This window comes from Schistocerca cancellata, chromosome 3 (assembly GCF_023864275.1).
Source record: "Schistocerca cancellata isolate TAMUIC-IGC-003103 chromosome 3, iqSchCanc2.1, whole genome shotgun sequence".
NCBI lineage: Eukaryota > Metazoa > Arthropoda > Insecta > Orthoptera > Acrididae > Schistocerca > Schistocerca cancellata.
The window spans coordinates 366,317,622-366,337,964 of NC_064628.1; positions in this window are offsets into that span (position 1 = coordinate 366,317,622).

Here is a 20,343-nt window from a genome sequence, read left to right on the forward strand (position 1 = left end):
ATAATGTCAACTTTATCCTGATGCCACATGTCCTTGACTTCCTCAGCCAGTTGGATGTATTTTTCAATTTTTTCTCCTGTTTTCTTTTGTATATTTGTTGTATTGGGTATGGATATTTCGATTAGTTGTGTTAATTTCTTCTTTTTATTGGTGAGTATGATATCAGGTTTGTTATGTGGTGTTGTTTTATCTGTTATAATAGTTCTGTTCCAGTATAATTTGCATTCATCATTCTCCAGTACATTTTGTGGTGCATACTTGTATGTGGGAACGTGTTGTTTTATAAGTTTATGTTGTAAGGCAAGCTGTTGATGTATTATTTCTGCTACATTGTCATGTCTTCTGGGGTATTCTGTATTTGCTAGTATTGTACATCCGCTTGTGATGTGATCTACTGTTTGTATTTGTTGTTTGCAAAGTCTGCATTTATCTGTTGTGGTATTGGGATCTCTAATAATATGCTTGCTGTAATATCTGGTGTTCATTGTTTGATCCTGTATTGCAATCATGAATCCTTCCGTCTCACTGTATATATTGCCTTTTCCTAGCCATGTGTTGGATGCGTCTTGATCGATGTGTGGCTGTGTTAGATGATACGGGTGCTTGCCATGTAGTGTTTTCTTTTTCCAATTTACTTTCTTCGTATCTGTTGATGTTATGTGATCTAGAGGGTTGTAGAAGTGGTTATGAAATTGCAGTGGTGTAGCCGATGTATTTATATGACTGATTGCTTTGTGTATTTTTCTAGTTTCTGCTCGTTCTAGGAAGAATTTTCTTAAATTGTCTACCTGTCCATAATGTAGGTTTTTTATGTCGCTAAATCCCCTTCCTCCTTCCTTTCTGCTTAATGTGAATCTTTCTGTTGCTGAATGTATGTGATGTATTCTATATTTGTGGCATTGTGATCGTGTAAGTCTATTGAGGGCTTCTAGGTCTGTGTTACTCCATTTCACTACTCCAAATGAGTAGGTCAATATTGGTATAGCATAAGTATTTATTGCTTTCGTCTTTTTTCTTGCTGTCAATTCTGTTTTCAGTATTTTTGTTAGTCTTTGTCTATATTTTTCATTTAGTTCTTCTTTAATATTTGTATTATCTATTCCTATTTTTTGTCTGTATCCTAGATATTTATAGGCATCTGTTTTTCCCATCGCTTCTATGCGTTCGCTGTGGTTATCCAATATCTAATCTTCTTGTTTAGTGTGTTTTACCTTGACTATGCTATTTTTCTTACATTTGTCTGTTCCAAAAGCCATATTTATATCATTGCTGAATACTTCTGTATCTTTAGTAATTGGTATTTAAAAATACGCAGTTGATATCCGTTTGACCTATGGCAGTGCCATCTAGCGGGTCAATCATAGCGCCATCTGGTTTCCCCCTTCAAGCTAGACGAGTTTCGTCCTCTGTAGTTTTTCGTTTGATGCTTATTTCGTGAGATATTTGGCCCGGTCACGATCAATGGACCACCCTGTATAGAGCGTCTACGGGGGAGGGGGTTGGGTGGGGGGTGGGGGGGAATGCCGAGGAAGTCACTCGTTGTCGTAATGCGGAAACGAAGCCATTAACCTGACGTCCAAAATGGGATGATCATTGGGTTTCGGACCAGGAGTTGAAACATTTCCAAAACGGCTAAGTTCATTAACTGTTCGCGCGCCGCCGTGGTTAAAGTATACAGTGCACTGCAAAATGTGGCTATTCAAAACCGGTGCCGAGGGATTTGAGGTGCAGCACGGGTCATAGATGACAGGGGTGAGCGACGGTTGCGGAAATGTGTACAGGAGAATGGACGTACAGCTGCTGAGTAATTGACCGCCCAGATGAACCAAGGAGCTACCAACAGAGTGTCTCCTCAACGACCGTTCAGCGAACGTTGCTGCATATGGGTCTCTGCAGCAGGCACCTGCTTCATGCACCCAGGCAGACCTGCTGTTCATCAGCTACGAAGTCTGAAATTTGCACGCCAATTCCGCAACTGGACGTCTACTGAATGACGACAAGTGGCATTTGCAGATGAATGACGTTTAATGCTCTATCGGACAGAAAGAAAATACTCTGCAACAATTTTCGGAAGGGTTCGAGCCGGAGAAGGGAGTATTATGGTCTGTGGAATGTTTTCGTGGCATTGCCTTAGTTGTCTCGTCATTCTGGAAGGAACAATGAATCAACGGAAGTACGCGTCTACCCATGGGGTTCATGTTCACCACTACATACAGTTGCTTTTCCTCGGCACGACAGGCCATCTACCTGTAGGACAATGCATCATGTCACACAGCTCGCAGTATCCTCTAGCGACCCCTTGTATCATATATGATACATCCGTTCAAATGATGTTCCTACACAATGTGTGCCATCTTTTGTAAAAGTGCCGACTGTATGATATTCGATACACTCCGCAGACCAAGCGGGCAGCCTACTCATAGTTCTCAGAATGACCACTAGGTGTCAGGATCAGTCAGTAACAAGTGTGTTTTGGACGAGTAAGCATGGCTTCAAGAAATAAAGGTTAATATTGTTAATTCATCGTTTATTTACTTATAAATGAGTACTAAAATATTGTTAACAGTTCCCTGACTACAATTCTATTAAAGAAAGTTACTTGAAAGACGATTTTACTTCTGAAAAGTTGTATTTTAGTTGATGTAACATGTTTCACACATTGGGTCTCTGTGACTATATTTCATATACCTGTGAGCTGGGTTCAAAGAGCACCAGAATGAGTTTACCGCACTTCCGCCGGCCACCAAGCTCCCTGGATATAAAACCAATCGAGAGTATGTGGGGCCACCTCATCGGGCTGCTCGCGCCACGGATCCTCAACCGAGAAACCTAGGACAGCTGGCCATAGCACTGGAATCATCATGGCTCCACATCCCTGTCGGTACGTTCCAGAATATCACTGACTCTCTTCCTGCACGTCTCGCGCTGCAAAAGATGGTTATTCAGGCTTTTCACAGGCTATCACATTAATCTGACTGAACAGTGTACGTATGACGATGTCAGCCATGTTCGAAACTTATACAGTGCTATCATCTGTCGATACAGGACAGTGTTACTGATGTGGACTGTAGAAGAAGTTTTACGAAGTGCGTCAAATGCATGACTAGTACATTACCAACTTAATGAAGGAAGAGAAAAGTAGGAGGCACTACTTTCTCACTGGCCCTCGTACTTTTAAAAGTGATCCCATATTGATCTCTACATTACCTCGGTACGCCTGCTACTGCAATTATCGACAACACAAACATAACATTCGCGCTCGTTCCAGTGGCCTCCACCCAACAAATACACCTCAGACACTCAATCGTTCAAGTGTCGTGAACGAGAAGTGCCAATACTGGGAGTGTCTGTGAGTCTCTCCAGCCCGATGGCTCGACATACCGATCGAGTCTTCAGACAACAACGCCCTTCTCTCTCTCTCTCTCGTTCCGACCCTTTTTAGCCCTCTTTACGTACCTGTGAACTGCGGATGACAGCCACGGCAGCTTCTCATTTACAAGTACCCATTGTCGGATAATGTGGCGTAAAACTAGGCAAAGAAATTGCTTTCCAGACGACCGGAACGGCTTCCTCAGGCGAGGTGGTTAGCCGGTGCGGTTTTTACCCCCACGCCCTGCATTGTACCGCCCCTAGTTAAATACTACTTGACAGGAAACTTGACGAGGAAGGCGAAAAACGAACACCTCATGGCTAAGACCTTGCGCGCATCTGAACTAAGGCGGATTCCCGTGAATAACCAACAAGTAAAGGCGCCTGCCAAAACGATCATTCCCAGCACGGTGTTTCCGACGGCGACAGCTAAAAACTGGAGGCAATTTCATAGTGAATCTGTGAGAACCAAGCACATCATGCACACAGGGCAATGAGCCACTTCCACAGTTAATGGAGTGTGACAAGAGACGAAGTCCCCTTGTGATGAGAAAATAAACGTATCTGAGCGTTGCATGCAACTAAAACCAAAGAAGTTTTACAATACTTTTTAGCTTAATGATCAACAAAATCTCTTCGTTTCGTTGGGTGTTACTCTTTTATAATTTTTACTTAATCTTTCTTCTTCTTCTTCTTCTTCTTCTTCGTCTTTCCTTCTTTTTCCTAGGCCTGTTTCCTGCAGCATCCTTCAGTCTACCCTGAGGTTGTCGCTCCATCTTTTCCTTGGACGGCCAATATTTGTTTCTCCAGCTGGTGATTTATTTCTTACGATTTCCACAATCTTTATTTTCTCCATTCTGTCTGTGTGTTCGTTCCATTCACATTTTCTGTGATGAACCCACTCATTAATGGAGTTCACTTTACACTCTTTTCTAGTGCTTTCACTTCCCTCTGCCTCTTAGTGTCTTCTCTGTAATCCTTCACAGAATTTTCATTCCCGTGGTTTCCAAAAGACTCTTCGGTATTGATGTTTCCGCTGTTGTCTCAGCTGTGTGTGTCATATATCGTCTCACTATTGTTTTGTTTATTCTTGCCTTTGCTTCTTTTCCTATATGCTCGTTTCTCCACACAGAATAATTTAAACATCGTTCCATTTTGTTTTCTTTTGCTACTTGTTCTCTAACTTCCTTTTCGACATTTCAACTGCTGGGCAGTTTGATACGACGATATTTAAATGTCATTACCTGCTCAATAATTTTTCAATCCACTTCCAGTTTGTATCTAATTGGTTCCCCAGATGTCATCATACATTTAGATTTTTGAGTGGATGTGACCATATTTAGGTTTTTGGCTGCCACGTTAAATATATGTAAAAGTTTCTATAGGTTATCTTCAGATGTTTGCCAGCAGAACTGCATCGTCAGTATGACAAATGATGTTTATTTCTTCGTCACCCACTCTATTAACTACTAGCAAATAATACCTTCTTCATCACCTCATCCGTGATTGTATTAAAAAGTAGCGGGCTCAAAGACTCATCTTGTCTAATACCACTATTAACTGCTATGCAGCTAGTTAACTTGGAACCAATTTTCGCCTGGGTGCAGTAGTTGGAATAAATGCCTTCAATTGTTTTTATTAATTTGGAAGGAATCTCCCTACTGTAGAACAGGTTTAAAACATCTGTTAACTGAAACCTATGGAAAGCATTCCGTAAATCAGTAAAACGAAGATAACCTAGTATGTTGTATACAATGGACTTCTCCACAACCAGTCTAAGAATGAATACTGCATCTGTGCATGAGCTATCGAATCTAAAACCATACTGCTGCTCTGCAAGGGTTGTAATGCTTATTATTTTATTTGCCATTATTTTTGTTACGATTTTAAGAATTGAACTCAGTAGATTTACCCTTCTGTAATCGGATGGGATGGGTCTTTCTTATCTCCTTTTTTGTACATGAGAATTGTAAATCTAGTTCTCCATTCGTTTGGAATTTTAACAGTAGTGATAACATTGTTAATCAACTTGGTAAATTGTTCAATTAGTGGATATCCTCCATACTTCAGTAATATATGACGAATTCCATCTTCCCCTGGAGACTTCCTATTTTTTAACAGATTTATCACAGCTTCTTCTACTTCTGCAAGTGAAACAGTTACATCATCATTTACTTGTGCACTCACCACTGATCCCTCTTCGTTTCTTATGATTTTTTTTACCGTTATACAACTCTTTTTAAATATTTAACTAATTATTCCTCATTTATGTCGTTCACTTTCAAATTTTCATTAAGTTCTTTCCCTTGCTGTAGTATCATCCTCCAACTTTTGCTTCTGCAACCCACACAAGTCATGTTCTGAATTTTTTGAGAACATTTTCCAGTGTTCCTGTTAAAATGATTGACTAGTAATTTTGTCTCATTAAGAGTTCTTTCCTAATCTTCATAAGATTCTTGAGTTTTCAGGGTTTTCTATTTCAAATGGCACACCTCTTTCTTTTTATACATTTCTTTAACCTCTTTCAGAAACCATGGTGTTCTGTTTCTCTTCCTCTGTTGCTTTACAACACGTGGAAAAGTCTCGAAGAAGCAGCTCAAGAAGCATTAGGTACACGGGTTACTTAATCCTAGCAGCAGTAATTTCGATCGAATCAACCTCGGAATGTAAAACAGAAGCTAAGATGTCTAAATGATCTATTTATTGCCGTATTCCTGAAGAATCTGTAAACGTTTTCGTCAGTGATCAAGAACTTTATTGTGTTTATTACAGTGTGAAAAATTAGGTTTATAGCTCTAACTTTGTCACTATGACCCACGCAAAGTACAAAATTTTCAATCGCAACGTTATCCGGTTCTTTTTGTGTGTTATTTTGCGTTTTCACATATTTATTTATAAATATGTGTAATTAGTGACTACTACCACCCTTTATACTACTAGGGTTGGTTCTTTTGCATTAGATTTGCTCTACGGTAGACCTTAGGCGGCTTATAAAAGCTCTTAGTAGTGGTAGTAGCAGTAGTACCATTACTTCATTTATCTGACTTCAACTACATGGAATTACACTACAGTTTTCTGAGCACAGTATGGTCTACCGTATGACAGCGGACAAAGGCAACTAAATCAAACAGCAGTGCAGCATAGTATACCTCATTTTCAGTGAACTGATGATACAAATTTTAAACTTTCACCCAAAATTACAGTATTATATTTACTATCAAATAAAGATAGGTAATAAAAATGTGCAATAATCACCATCAATTAATTAGCGCCTTTTTCTTATCTTCTTCTAAAGGTTATCCCTTTTCATTACAGTTACAGTTCTCTATTTACAACTATCTTCGTTTCCAGATTTTGTGACATTTAGCTATCGATAGAATATTTTTATCTTATGTCGTGGTCTCACTATTCTTTCTTCAATCAAGATTTTTCTTCCGAAAATATATGTTAATTAACTGTTACATTACATAAACAATGAGAAGATTTTCGTTTTCTTTTCCGAGAAGGTGTCGCGATTTTTCCTTTCTACTTTTTAAAAAATGTTTTACTGATTATCTTGTATGTCCACCTGCTCTTGTCCACAGCGCCACCTTTGTCGCACCGTCTATAAGCGAATCTCGTCTGATGTTAACTGTTCCCGGCTTTCTCTGCCATGACGTAGAACGTTTCAGCTGAATGTCTTGAACAACTGCATTATCTTTCTGTTCTAAGTGATTTCTTTATTTATAGTTGTCTTTAATCTGAAGGAAATTTCTTTTTATTGTTTCTGCGCAACACCTGCCGCTGTTTGTAATTAGAGTGCCTAAGTATATTAGATCATTCTACACACTGTACTTCATTGTATCTGTTCAGTGCTGTCTATTTACTCTTAGTTTCTTCGATTTCCTGATGGTCACTGCATTAGGTAATTAGTTTCGTGTGCGAGTTTTTCATGGTTCTTCGAAACTTTATTAGTTTATGTTGCATTACGTTTTTCACTGGTGATCGCTAGAGCAATGTCATCTTGTTGGTTAAAAGTCCGTCGTTAATCAATTTCGTGGGTTACCTCAAATTTCTTGTGGGCTTTGCGTGGAAAATGAGAATTAATCTTTGAAAATGATAGTCTTCGATTGAAATGTGTCTTTGTTTTCAGTCCTCCGACTGGTTCGATAAGGCATGCCACGACTCCCTCTCCTGTAGCAGGCACATCATCTAAGGTTATCACTTCACTCATCGTCCTCTATTATTTGTTGGATGTACTCAAATCTCTGTCTTCCCCTGTAGTTTTCTCCTCCACAGCTTCCTTTCAAAATTTAATTTAATTCTTTCCTTTGCTGTCCTATCATTCTCCAAATTTGTTTCTGCAACCCACAGAAGCCATGTTCTAATTTTTTAGAAAAGGTTTCCCAGTGTTCCTGTTTAAAACGATTCACTAGGAATTTTGCCTCATTACGAGCTATTATGTAATGTTCGTAAGATTCTTGTGTTTCGAGTGTATTATATTTCAAATAGGCACACATCTTTATTTTTACAGATTTCTTTAACCTCTTTGTGAAATCATGGAAGTTATTCCCTGATTCTTCATTTGAGTGACCATATTGTCTGTAGTCGCTTTATAATCATTGGAGGAATCTTAAATCCTTTTTTTGCAACTACAAGGAAATGTGTATTTATGTCATTAAACGCGTTTCGTTTTATTGAATTGTATCATCATCTTGCACTTGCAAAGACAAATTTAAAATATCTTCCATAATTTTTCTTATGATATATACTGCCATCGTGTTCCTTCTTCGAACCACTGTTTTCCACATCCTTCTGTGCTCGTCGATTCAAAGACGATCTCCACATTCCGTATCTTATCAGTCCTCTTAATTTTCATAATTCCTCTGTAACACCCCATCTCCAACACATAGGTTCTCTTTTTTTTACTATTTTCCTACAGTCCATGAGTCACTACCATACAATACTGTGCTCCAGATGTACTTCCGCAGAAACAACTTCCTCAAACAGATCTTTGTTTGATATTATTCGACTCGAAACATGCACCGCGCCTCGGATACAAGCTGCTGGGCGCAGTATTATGCTATGGTGGACGTTCACCTGATCTTCCCTTGGACCACTGCAATCCAAGAAAGCATGGTGGATGTGGACTAAGTGCATATTACTCCAGACCACCTGGATCTCTTTATGCTCGAAGTCTTCCTCGAGGGCAATGATATCCTCCTACTAGATAACTGTGCCACAAAGCCAGAATCGTGCTCCAGTGGTTTGCAGAGTTGACATTTTATATCACATTGATGTCTTGGCTGCCTAGTCCTGGTCTGAACCCGACAGAGCACATCTGCGACGCTATTAGCCGCCAGATCCGCGACCTCAAAGCAGGAGTCGGTAATTTATGTGAATTATTTGCTCTGTGCTTAAACATCTATTGCACAAATTCTGGAAAATACCACGGAATTGTCGGATCAATGCTACTCCATATCGCTGTTGTATTGGGTTCCAAAGGTGGACGAACAATTGACGATGTGTTTTGGCTCGTCAGTGTATTTGCAAAACATCAAACACCAGTGAAGCTACTAGTGACTAAGGCAAAATATAATAGTCAAAGACGACATATTCACTGCTGGTTAAAGGTCCTTCCACACTTCTGCATCCATTGAAGTCTTCCACGTGGCGTCTGTACGTATTGTAATGTCGTCTGCCCTTCTTTCATTTAGCTGTTTTGTTGGTATTTTCTTACCTCTTCGAAACCAGCGAAGTACAACAGTAACATATCAGTCATCAATTCGCCTTTTTATATTTCCTACCCACCTAAGTTTCGTACCGTTTACCGTTCTAATTATGTCGTCAAATCCATTCTGTTCCCTCTTCCATTTGTTCGTTTTCTTGTCACCCGTTCTGTCTTCTTTTTCGTTTACAATTCTGTTTATTTATTTCCCTGCCATTCTAGTCGCCGTCATAAACTGCGCTAAATACAGAAACACGTCAGCTGCTTCAATGACCTCATTGTTAATTTACACTACTGCTTTACCATGTGTTCATTGTGCATAGTTTTTGTCCTGTTGCAATTGATTTTCAAGGTCACTTGAAAATCTGGTCTTTTAAACCCTTCCATTAGTTGTTGAGCTTTATCTCTACTAGAGATAAACAGAATAATTTAGCTGAAATAAATTCTGATGTAATTTTATTCACCACACTGTACTCAGTCATCAGTAGAAAAATCTGCACCCTGCATATTCTTCCGTACACTGATATAGATCATACTTGTGTCTTGTTTCTTAAAGGCTGTTAGTACAATTTCTACTAATCTAATGCAAAGGATATTAAAACAATAATAAAGGGGAGGTTTACTATCTTTTGGTTCAAAAAATATATTTTTTTAAATTACATTTTTGGATCCATAAAAGTGTTTAGAATCCACCCCTGAAACGGTTTTTACAGATACGGAACGAAAATGTTTGTTATTCGCGGTTGAACAAAAAAATGCACCTGCCTGAAATCAGCCTTTTCACGCAGCAGTTTTTTTATTTCGGAGGACCGGTGCTTGGGTGGAAACACGCAAAATTCAAATGAAAGTTTGAAGGCGTGTGTTTGGAAGTTAGCCCCCAAGCATTTGCATTCTAGTGCGAAGACTGTGGAGACTGCGACTTTCCTGGCAGTGAGCAGCTTCAACGAAGGGTATTCAGCAATTCTGAAGACCATGAGAACGATGGACGGCACTCTGGGACGCAGTTCACCGAGCATTCGGACGACCACCGGATTCAAGCGGCCGAAAACCGCTCGTTACCGGCCGTACGAGTGGCTCTGGAGCAGCGCAGGGTGGCCCAGATCGAGTAGAACGCCCTCTATGAAGAAGAGGAAGGACTAGTTTATGGACCTGGAATAACAGATTGAACATAAGCTGAATAATATTTCATTTATATGTAGTAAAACTTCAAACGCGTTTGTCTCGAAATGACTTCTTTTTATCGCGCTATGGCAACTTCAAATCTACTGAACCGATTGGCATGATTCTTTGTTTCCGACGAAGCTGACTAAATTGTCAATGAGTTGTACCACTTTTATTCCGATCCATCCATTATAAACATTTTTACTTGGCCGATGAAGTCTAAAAATCGATGAAAAAACCGTACTTTTTCAAATGCCAGCCATTTTGTTTCCTATGGTCCAAATAACTTAAGTGAAGTACAGCTCCTAAACTATCTTATATCCTTCGCTAACGTCAACTCAATTTTGATTTTAGACAAGCCGGCTGACCTGTGACATACCGCGCGTGGAGGTCTAAATCGAAATTTTGTTTCGTTCCGACGGCACTTCCGCCTTTGCTCTTCAACATTTCCGGTCGGAAAAATTCCAGTTTGTAGAGGAAACGTCAATAAACATTTTGACCAAATCTGACATTGATATCTATAACAAATCCAGAGAAAAAATTCTCAAAGAACACGCTTTTTTCGGGTATGGATTCACATGATTCTTATATTAAAGAAAGTTCGTTAGTGAATGTGTACGAACGCTACGTGAGTTACCAGCATGAAATTTTCACTCTACAGCGGAGTGTGCGCTGATATGAAACTTCCTGGCAGATTAAAACTGTGTGCTGAACCGAGACTCGAACTCGGGACCTTTGCCTTTCGCGGGCAAGTGCTCTACCAACTGAGCTACCCAAAGTTTGGAAAGTAGGAGACGAGGTACTGGCAGAAGTAAAGCTGTGAGGACGGGACGTTAGTCGTGCTTGGGTAGCTCAGTTGATAATGGATCAACAACAAACCGAAACGGGTGTCTTTCGACGTCCGCCTAGAGCAGATACAACGAACGAAAACGAACAAAATGAGATAAAAAAAAAAAGTTGGTAGAGCACTTGCTCGCGAAAGGCAAGATCCCGAGTTCGAGTCTCGGTCCGGCACATAGTTTTAATCTGCCAGGAAGTTTCGCTACATGAGTTGTCTACTTATTTACTTGTGTAGTACACAATTTTAAGCACATATCTTCCCAGACAGGATTAAATACTTACTGAGACCTCTATGAACTAAAAAGAGGAAAGATGATGATGGTGGTGGTAGTGGTGGTGGTGGTGGTGATACCAGGATGCCAATATGGCTGTCCTCTGGGTTGTCAAGAATGTGTGAGAAGCCTTTATACGATAGATTAATGGCCAATTTCTCAGAAAAATATTTATTGGAAGAGGCGCAGTGTGATTTTAGAAATCGTTCTTCAGTTGGAAATTCTTTCTTGCACGAAACACGGAAGATGCCGATAAATACTTATAGTCACTGAATATCTACTGTGACTTAACCAAGCCGTGGAATTGGGTAATCAAGTTCTAACATCGGGGACTTACGGTATAGCATTCGTTTGATTTCAGTCTTATCTAAATAACGAGAAATGAGCTGTTATCCGACTGGAGTGATATGCCGTCCCGTTTGTAATGGCCACGTCATCAACGGGACGTTCAACACAAATCTCTTTTTCCTACCGTGTAACAAGGTGTGTTTTTCAGGATTCCATAGTAGGACCATTCTTTTTTCTAATGTTTATGAACGACTTGCCTTCAAATGTGATATTTAACTTCAAAGCTGTATTGTAGCAAATGATAAAATGACAACTTTCTTAGTTCAGATAGGCAACTACATACTATAGCAAGTTCTTGGCTCGCAAGTTGTAGATAGACGCACCACATTCTGGTCGCGATGGCATTCATCTTTCTTCCATGGTGAAATGATTCGCAGCGGTGACGAGGTCTGATTTCGGGGAATAAGAGTACCTGCTAATCTTTCTTGGATACCACACATTACTGATCTATCTAAATGCACTAACCTTTGCGGTTAAAGTGTTTTCCTTAACCAGCACCAGTAATTTAGTGACGTGTTTTGACTTCGGGTACTTACATTTCTGGATTTAATTTTAGAGTAATGCGGTACAAGCAAAAACAACATTGTTAGTCCTGATGGTAACTAGTCCTGAATACCGTAGCAAATGTCCTGCTAACTGTGTGAAGAAAGCTTTCTCGCCTGTGCTGAGATATTTCTGATATCTTCGTTGCTCCGGCCATTTAGTTTAATGCTTACTACACGGGAAAATTCTTCCACTACCATGTTTTCCGCAGTTGTGACGTTCATCAAACCTTTGTTCCCGAATCAGCTACTCCTTAATCTTTGCTTTGTTTATTCATAAGCCGTAGACCGTGCTAACTAAGGTTTCCGTTCTTTTCAACGGGTCCGAGTCTTCCTTACTTTTGTCTGGAAGTCCCTATCATCTGTGAACCTTAGCACTGATTCCTCTTCCGCTTTCACTTTTATTCCTCCTCCAAAATTTTCTTTCACTGTCTTCATTGCTTCTTCGAAGAAGAAGTCAAGCAATGTTAGTGATAAACTTCACCTCTAATCTGTTTTGTATTAAGTGGAAATTAAGTTGTGGTGCACCCTTCGACAAGTTTTATACAATTTTCTGTATATTAAACAACGTAATATAATTTGTCTATTTTACCCCTCTAATAACTTGTAGACTGTACATAACGAGTCATAATCGACACATTTTAATGTACAACAACGCTCCTGGGTAAAGGGTAGTCCCGTTACTAGCATCTGAAAAAAGCGTGATACTAATGCACTTCAACGAGTTCCTTGACATCTATCGATGCACTACGTGACGGTAATTGTTTCCCTCCCCATAGAGCACAACATTACGACACGTTTAACTTACGATAAAAAACTGTCTCTTTTTTCCTAGACTAAGGTTCCGTTAGAGCAACCGTAATGTCACTCGTGCACGCAACAGCTTTTCAACAGCAAGATTCCGAAGACAGAGGACGAAATGAAATTTCTAGCTGTTATTCAGAAATAAAATTTTTAAAACTTTTTTATTACTCTTCCATAAAAACAGTTTAGCTTTCGGCAGTGAACTTTGCCGAAAGAAAGTATTATCCATTGATATGCCCTCTTACTGTATATTCCCAACCATTCACAATGAGCCCTTGCTGGATATGTGAGGGTCGATATATCTGTTCGAAATAGGTCAAAAAAGTATATTTCTAATAAAAATGTCGGCAGGAAACAACAGTGGCATTCTGTCATTCTCATGAAATGATCTGCAACCGAACATCGTTCACCCGGAGAATACCACCCCTGAGACTGCAAAGTTTCTACGTAGTTTCTGGAACTAAACATATTGATTTACAGCAAAGATATTGTCCAGGATTCGAATCTGAGGATACACACTAGCAGTGGAATGTTGTTAAAACAATTTCTATGCCCTCTGCATTTCTCATATATGCCTTGCAGTTATGTAATGCGAAATATCGCTCTAGTAGCCCCAGTTTTTTGCGCGTAAGCTGTTCTGGAATATCAGTATTCTAATTGCAAACGCCTGTCTAATGCCCGACTTAAATCTGTAATTATCATTATTTTTTATAGCTAGGACCACCTTACAATTTGAATTCTTCTTCTTTCTTTCGTTGTTTCGTGTTTTTCCAGTACTTCTTGATCTTCTTTTCCTTCCTTCTTTCCATCTTGTTAATGATTTCTCATTTAGTCTGCCTGGAAAGCATCCTAAATTTATATTCTTCGATGTTTCTTTCTAGTCCTTTTCTTGTTTGCATAACCGATGCTACTGGTGACTTATTTTTTTCTGAAGTACAGGATTTTTGTTTTATTTGTCTGTTCTCATTCATTCGTTAGAGATGTCCAAAAAAAAAAAAAAAGTGACTTCTGCTTTGCCATTGCTTCTGATATTTTCTGCATATTTTGGTACATTCCATTACTCTTTACTGTCCAGCTATATCTAGTAATCTGTTTTATATGTATCTCTATTCTGCCCAGCTTATAGTTAATCGTTAGCAATAACATGCATTCTAGTCATATCATTGTGGTACAGTGTTTTGTTTTGTATTTCTAGAGACGTATTTCAGGTTGGACATATTATTTTATCAAATCATACGCTCTTCCCATTTTACTAACTCTTACATCAGTTGCCTTCTTTTTCTGCACTTAATCCATATCTTCACGGCGTCGGCATCTTAATCTGGATTTGGCAGTGCTGGCGGTCAACGATAGGGCGTACTTAAGACAACCATGGTACTTTCTCGTCGTGATGTGACATTTTGGATATCACTAGAGCAAAATTATGGTCGAAGCATTTAACAGATTGCACCATTTTTATTCCTTAAATATATCAGTGAGTCAGATATTTTAATGCATTCCTTCTTGTTAACCTAAGTTACTTCATGTTTTCAAAGTAGTCATTATTTTCAGAATCTTACTCTCCTTCCATATCAGGCTGACGTTTCGATTTGAACTTTGAACCTCGTTAGTAATTTGGAGGAGAACTGCTTGCAAAAGGTAAGGGATTGAACTAGAAATGCATTTTATAATTCTTCAGGAATGTCCATTACAGCTCACATATGACTGCGTGTGAAAATTCGTTCTGGATATATCTCTTAGACTTGTCACATTTATTTCCCCCATTTTTACACGAATGAGCAGCCACAGATCAGTGTGTCACCTGAATTAAGAGTTCTCGTCCGTATTCCTTGACTTCGATAGGTCATAGCCAGGCTCTCATCTTCCAACATACTGTAGACTTCGGACTACCCAGTAGATCAGTCTGTGACCATTAGCTACAATCCAGAAATACACAAGCAAATTAAATATTTTTAGTATTCTGATGTATTTCGAGTTTGCGTACGCATAACGGAAAACCCCGCAAAGTCATTATTTCTCGAAACAAAGGAGCCGCCTGGTGCCGGTAGGTTCAACAGACGCATACCGGCGGGTAGTAGCTATAGAGTTGACGTGAAACGTGCCTGGGCAAGTGTAAACGAAGAATATTGCCCCAGAAAGTTTCAATTTAGATACGACAAATAGTTTCAATCTCGGAGTTGGTGTAGTTACAAGCAAACAACACTGCTGATAGATAGATAGTTACATGTTCCGTAAATCATTTGAACGATTGTTTTATCGAAATGACGTGGAACGAATCCGTTCACGTGATATTCATACATGACTATTGTTAAATTAACCAACACATTATTTTATAGTCCTACTCATTCAACTACACCTAAAAACTAGTTCGTTTTTCAGACTACCAGGTTTTAAATAGAAATTCGTTCTTGGAAGAGAAGGAGTTGTCCACAAGAAATGATTTTAGGTTAGATCGAAAACCGCCTTTCCTCTGTTGTTGGTATGGACATTAGTATTCGTATTGAACTTTGATGGATTATTTACGACGAATTTAGTTAGCGAATATATGGATTGTGATGGTGCAGTTAAAATGCCCAACTCCTTGAAGAGGTGCCTACATGACCAGCGCACATGAACGCCTCATATTATTCTTACTGCTCTGTTTTGTGCAAATTAATACTCTCTTTCTCAGTGATGAGTTACCCCAGAGAATTATTCGGTAAGACACTATATAATGTAAATATGTAAAATATATCAGGAGGCTGATTCGTTTGTTTCCGAGACTATCAATTGTAGAAAAAGCAAAAGTAGCTAAATTTAATTGTTTGAGAAGCTCAGTAAAAGTCTTCTTCCTATTCAAGATTTTATCAGTATGTACACCCAAAAATTTTGTGCTTTTTATCCTGTTTACTGACTCCTGTTGATGTGCTACATCAATTGTTGTATGACTATTTGTTGCACAGAATAGTGTTTTTTCAAAGTTTAGGGGTATACCATTTTTAGAGAACCACTTTACAAATTTTTGAAGAAAATCATTGACATTCTCTTCTGTTATTTTTTCGTCTAATGGGATGTTCAAATAGTTCCAATGGCTCTGAGCACTACCGGACTTAACATCTGAGGTCATCAGTCCCCTAGACTTACAACTACTTAAATCTAACTAACATAAGGACATCACACACATCCATGCCCGAGGCAGGATTCGAACCTGCGACCGTAGGAGCAGCGCGGTTCCGTACTGGAATGCCTAGAACTGCTCGGCGACAACGGCCGGCTAATGGGATGTATTATGACACTAGTATCGCCTGCAATATGCACCAGTTTTGCTTGTTGAATTTTGAGTGCAAAATCATTCACACAACACACACACATACGCACACACAAGGAATAGAAACCGAGCGTGGTAGCGCAATGGCTAGCACATTGGACCCGCTTTGGAGAGAGAAACGGTTCAAAGCCGCGTCTGGGCATCTTGATTTCCCTAAATCCGTGATTTTCCCGAATTGCTTAAGGCAAATGCTGAGATGGTTCCTTCGAAAGGGCACGGCCACTTTCCTTCTCCATCCTTCCGTAATCCGAGCTTGTGCTCCGTGAATAATTACCTCGTTACTGACTGGACGCTAAACACTAATTCCTTCCCTCCTCCTTCTCCCGCTCACAAGGAATAGAAGTGGAGCCGAAATTGAACCCTGTGGGACTGCCTTTGTGATTACCACCTCAGTCAGTAAAATTTTTCTACCCCTCCAACATTGTTTCAGTTATTCAGCACAATCTTTAGCATTCTGTTTGTTGAGTATGATTTGTAGATACTTCTCAGTTCCTTTCTGTCCATTCCATCGAGAGCTCCTCCATGCTGAAAGTAATGAGTGTGCGTCTTCCACTTTGTCCGCCAAGCACAGAGAGCTGGCTCGTTTCCACAGCATAGATTAGCAGCAATTTCGACCCGTCGCGCCGCTGCGGAACTGGCGGCCTTGGCGGCGACACGCCATGCTCGCCGCATCGCCAGTGAACATTGCCCCCTACTGCTGGTCCCCTCCCCCTCCCCTGTGCTTCCCCTACTCGAGCTTTGCACGCTTTGGTAAATTTCCTCCCCACCACTCGGCAGCCCACCTTCTATGCTTACCACCTCTTCCTGCCAGCCTGCCTGCCTATCCACCCACTATACTCCCCGCTCCCCTCCCTCCTCAGCTGGAGGGGGTTCCCCTATTGCGGGTGCGTCCGGCTGTTGTCGCCATAGGAGCACCCGAGCCGACCAATCCGCCGCTCCAGAGAGAAAAAAGGAGAACGGAGACGTGCGCACGCCATTCTGCCATTACTTGATTTGCATCCCAAGTGCGGCGTTAAAGCGTCCATTTACCAGGCGGCGCCGGCAATCGATACACGGGCCACGTCGAGGCTCGCGTGTCGCGCGCGGCGGTCGCAGAGGCCGCGCTGTGGGGACGCGCTAGGCGGCTACCGCTGCGGCTTCAGGCTACTGCCTCGATAGCCATCGGCGCGCCACGCAATGCGCCAGCCGCTATCTCAGCTCGCTCCCTCTGTTCGCACGCGGCAACCGTGCGCCCGCGCCCGCGTCATCCGACGCCCCTAATATGCAAATGAGACCAATTACGGTGCAACCTGCGTCATTAGCGCAGATGTAGGCACATAAATACTGCGGCGCCGCGGGTCAAGCAGCTTATCTCTCTAACTACGGAAACCTGTACACAAGAGACTCTAGCCTCGCTCGTAATCAAGGCGGCAGTGCGGTAAACTTGAAAATGGGATGTGCTTAGACTATGTGCTACAGCTGAAGACTAAAACACCCAGTCCCAATTCATACGTTGCACATCTGACTTCCTTCAGGAGAAACAAAAATTTGTTTCTCAATAAAAATGGTCATACTTACCGGGTGATCAAAAAGTCAGTATAAATTTGAAAACTTTATAAACCACGGAATAACGTAGATAGAGAGGTAAAAATTGACACACATGCCTGGAATGACATGGGGTTTTATTAGAACAAAAAAAAAGTATTGCTAGACGCGTGAAAGATCTCTTGCGCGCGTCGTTTGGTGATGATCGTGTGCTCAGCCGCCACTTTCGTCATGCTTGGCCTCCAGGGTCCCCAGACCTCAGTCCGTGCGATTATTGGCTTTGGGGTTACCTGAAGTCGCAAGTGTATCGTGATCGACCGACATCTCTAGGGATGCTGAAAGACAACATCCGACGCCAATGCCTCACCATAACTCCGGACATGCTTTGCAGTGCTGTTCACAACATTATTCCTCAACTACAGCTATTGTTGAGGAATGATGGTGGACATATTGAGCGTTTCCTCTAAAGAACGTCATCTTTGCTTAGTCTTACTTTGTTAAGCTAATTATTGCTATTGTGATCATATGAAGCGCCATCTGTCGGACATTTTTTGAACTTTTGTAGTTTTTTTTTTTTTTTTTGTTCTAATAAAACCCCATGTCATTCCAAGCATGTGTGTCAATTTGTACCTCTCTATCTACATTACTCCGTGATTTATTCAGTTTTCAAATTTATACCGATTTTTTGATCACCCGGTATATATGTATTAATCGACCACAGTATTACAGCAGCTGGGGGGGGAGAGGGCGCTTCAGTCGGCTTGTCATCTGTTTTTTTCGGGATATTTCACGTCGACACGCTGAATACTTTGATAGTCAGCGACAAAAGTCATGAGATACCATCTAATATGGTGTTGGATCTCCTTTTGCCCAATGTAAAGCAGTACCTCGACGTGGCATGGACTCAACAATTCGTTGGAAGTCCCCTGCAGAAATATTGAGCCACGCTGCCTTTACAGCCGTCTGTAATTGCAAAACAGTTGCCGGTGCAGTATTTTGGGGACGAACTAATGTATCGCTTATTTCCCAAAAATGTTCGATGGGATTCATATCGACATATCAGTGTCGTCAAATCATTCGCTCGAATTGTCCAGAACGTTCTTCAAACCAGTTGCGAAGAATATTGAGGCGATCACATGACATTGTTGTTTTGGAACATGAAGTCTATGAATGGCTGCAAATAGTCCACAAGTAACCGAACATAACAATCATCAGTTCAGTTGGACCGGAGGACGCAACCCATTCCATGCAGACGCAGCCAACGCCGTTGGGGAGGCACCACCATCTCACTCAGTGCTTCGTTGACAACTTGGGCCCATGGCTTGTTGTGGTCTGCGACACACTCGTGCCCTACCATCACCTCTTACCAACTGAAATGTGGACTCATCAGACCAGACCACGGTTCTACAGTAGTCTAGGGTCCAACCGATATGGTCACGAACCCACTACAAGCGCTGCGGGCGATGTCGTGCTGTTAGCAATGGCACTCGCCTCCGTTGTCTGCTGGCAAAAGCCCACTAACGAGAAATTTCGCCGCACTGATCTAATGAATACGTTCGCCGTACGTCCCACATTGATTTCTGCGGTTATTTCGAGCAGTGTTGGTTGTCTGTTAGCACTGAAAACTCAATGCAAACGTTACTGCTCGCGCGGTGTAAGGCGCTGCAGTCATGGACTGCGCTGCTGGTCCGGGCGGAATTTCGAGTCCTCCCTCGGCCATGGGTGTGTGTCCGTCCTTAGGATAATTTAGGTTAAGTAGTGTGAAAGCTTAACGACTAATGACCTTAGCAGTTAGGTCCCATAAGATTTCACACACAACGTTACTGCTCTCGATCGTTAAGTGAACGCCTCCAACCTCTGTGTTGTTCGTGGTGTGAGGCAATGCCTGAAATCTGATATTCTCGGCACACTCTTGACACTGAGGATCTCGGAATATTGAGTTCCCTGACGATTACCGAAATGGAATGTTCCGTGTATCTAGCTCCAACTACCATTCCGTGCTCAAAGTCTGTTAATTTCCGTCGGGAGGCCATAATCACGTCGGAAACCTTTACACATGAATCACCTGAGTGCAAATGAGAGTTCCACAATGCACTGCCCTGTTATACATTGTGTACGCGATACTACCGCAATTTGTGTGTGTACGTATCGCTATCCCATGACTTTCGTTACAGTGTACGAGTATATGCACAGCTGTCTCCAAAAATTGGCTCCAAGCACTATGGACTTGACCTCAGATGTTATCAGTGCCCTAGACTTTGAACTACTTAAACCTAACTAACCTAAGAACATCATACACATCCACGCCCGAGGCAGGATTCGAACCTGCGACCGTAGCAGCAGCGCTGGTTCGGACTCAAGAACCGCTCGGCCACAGCTGTCTCGAAACCACTCACAGTGAGACGCGTTTTCCTTAGTTTCCCCCAAAATCACTGGACTGATTTCAGCTACTCTTGATACACATATCAC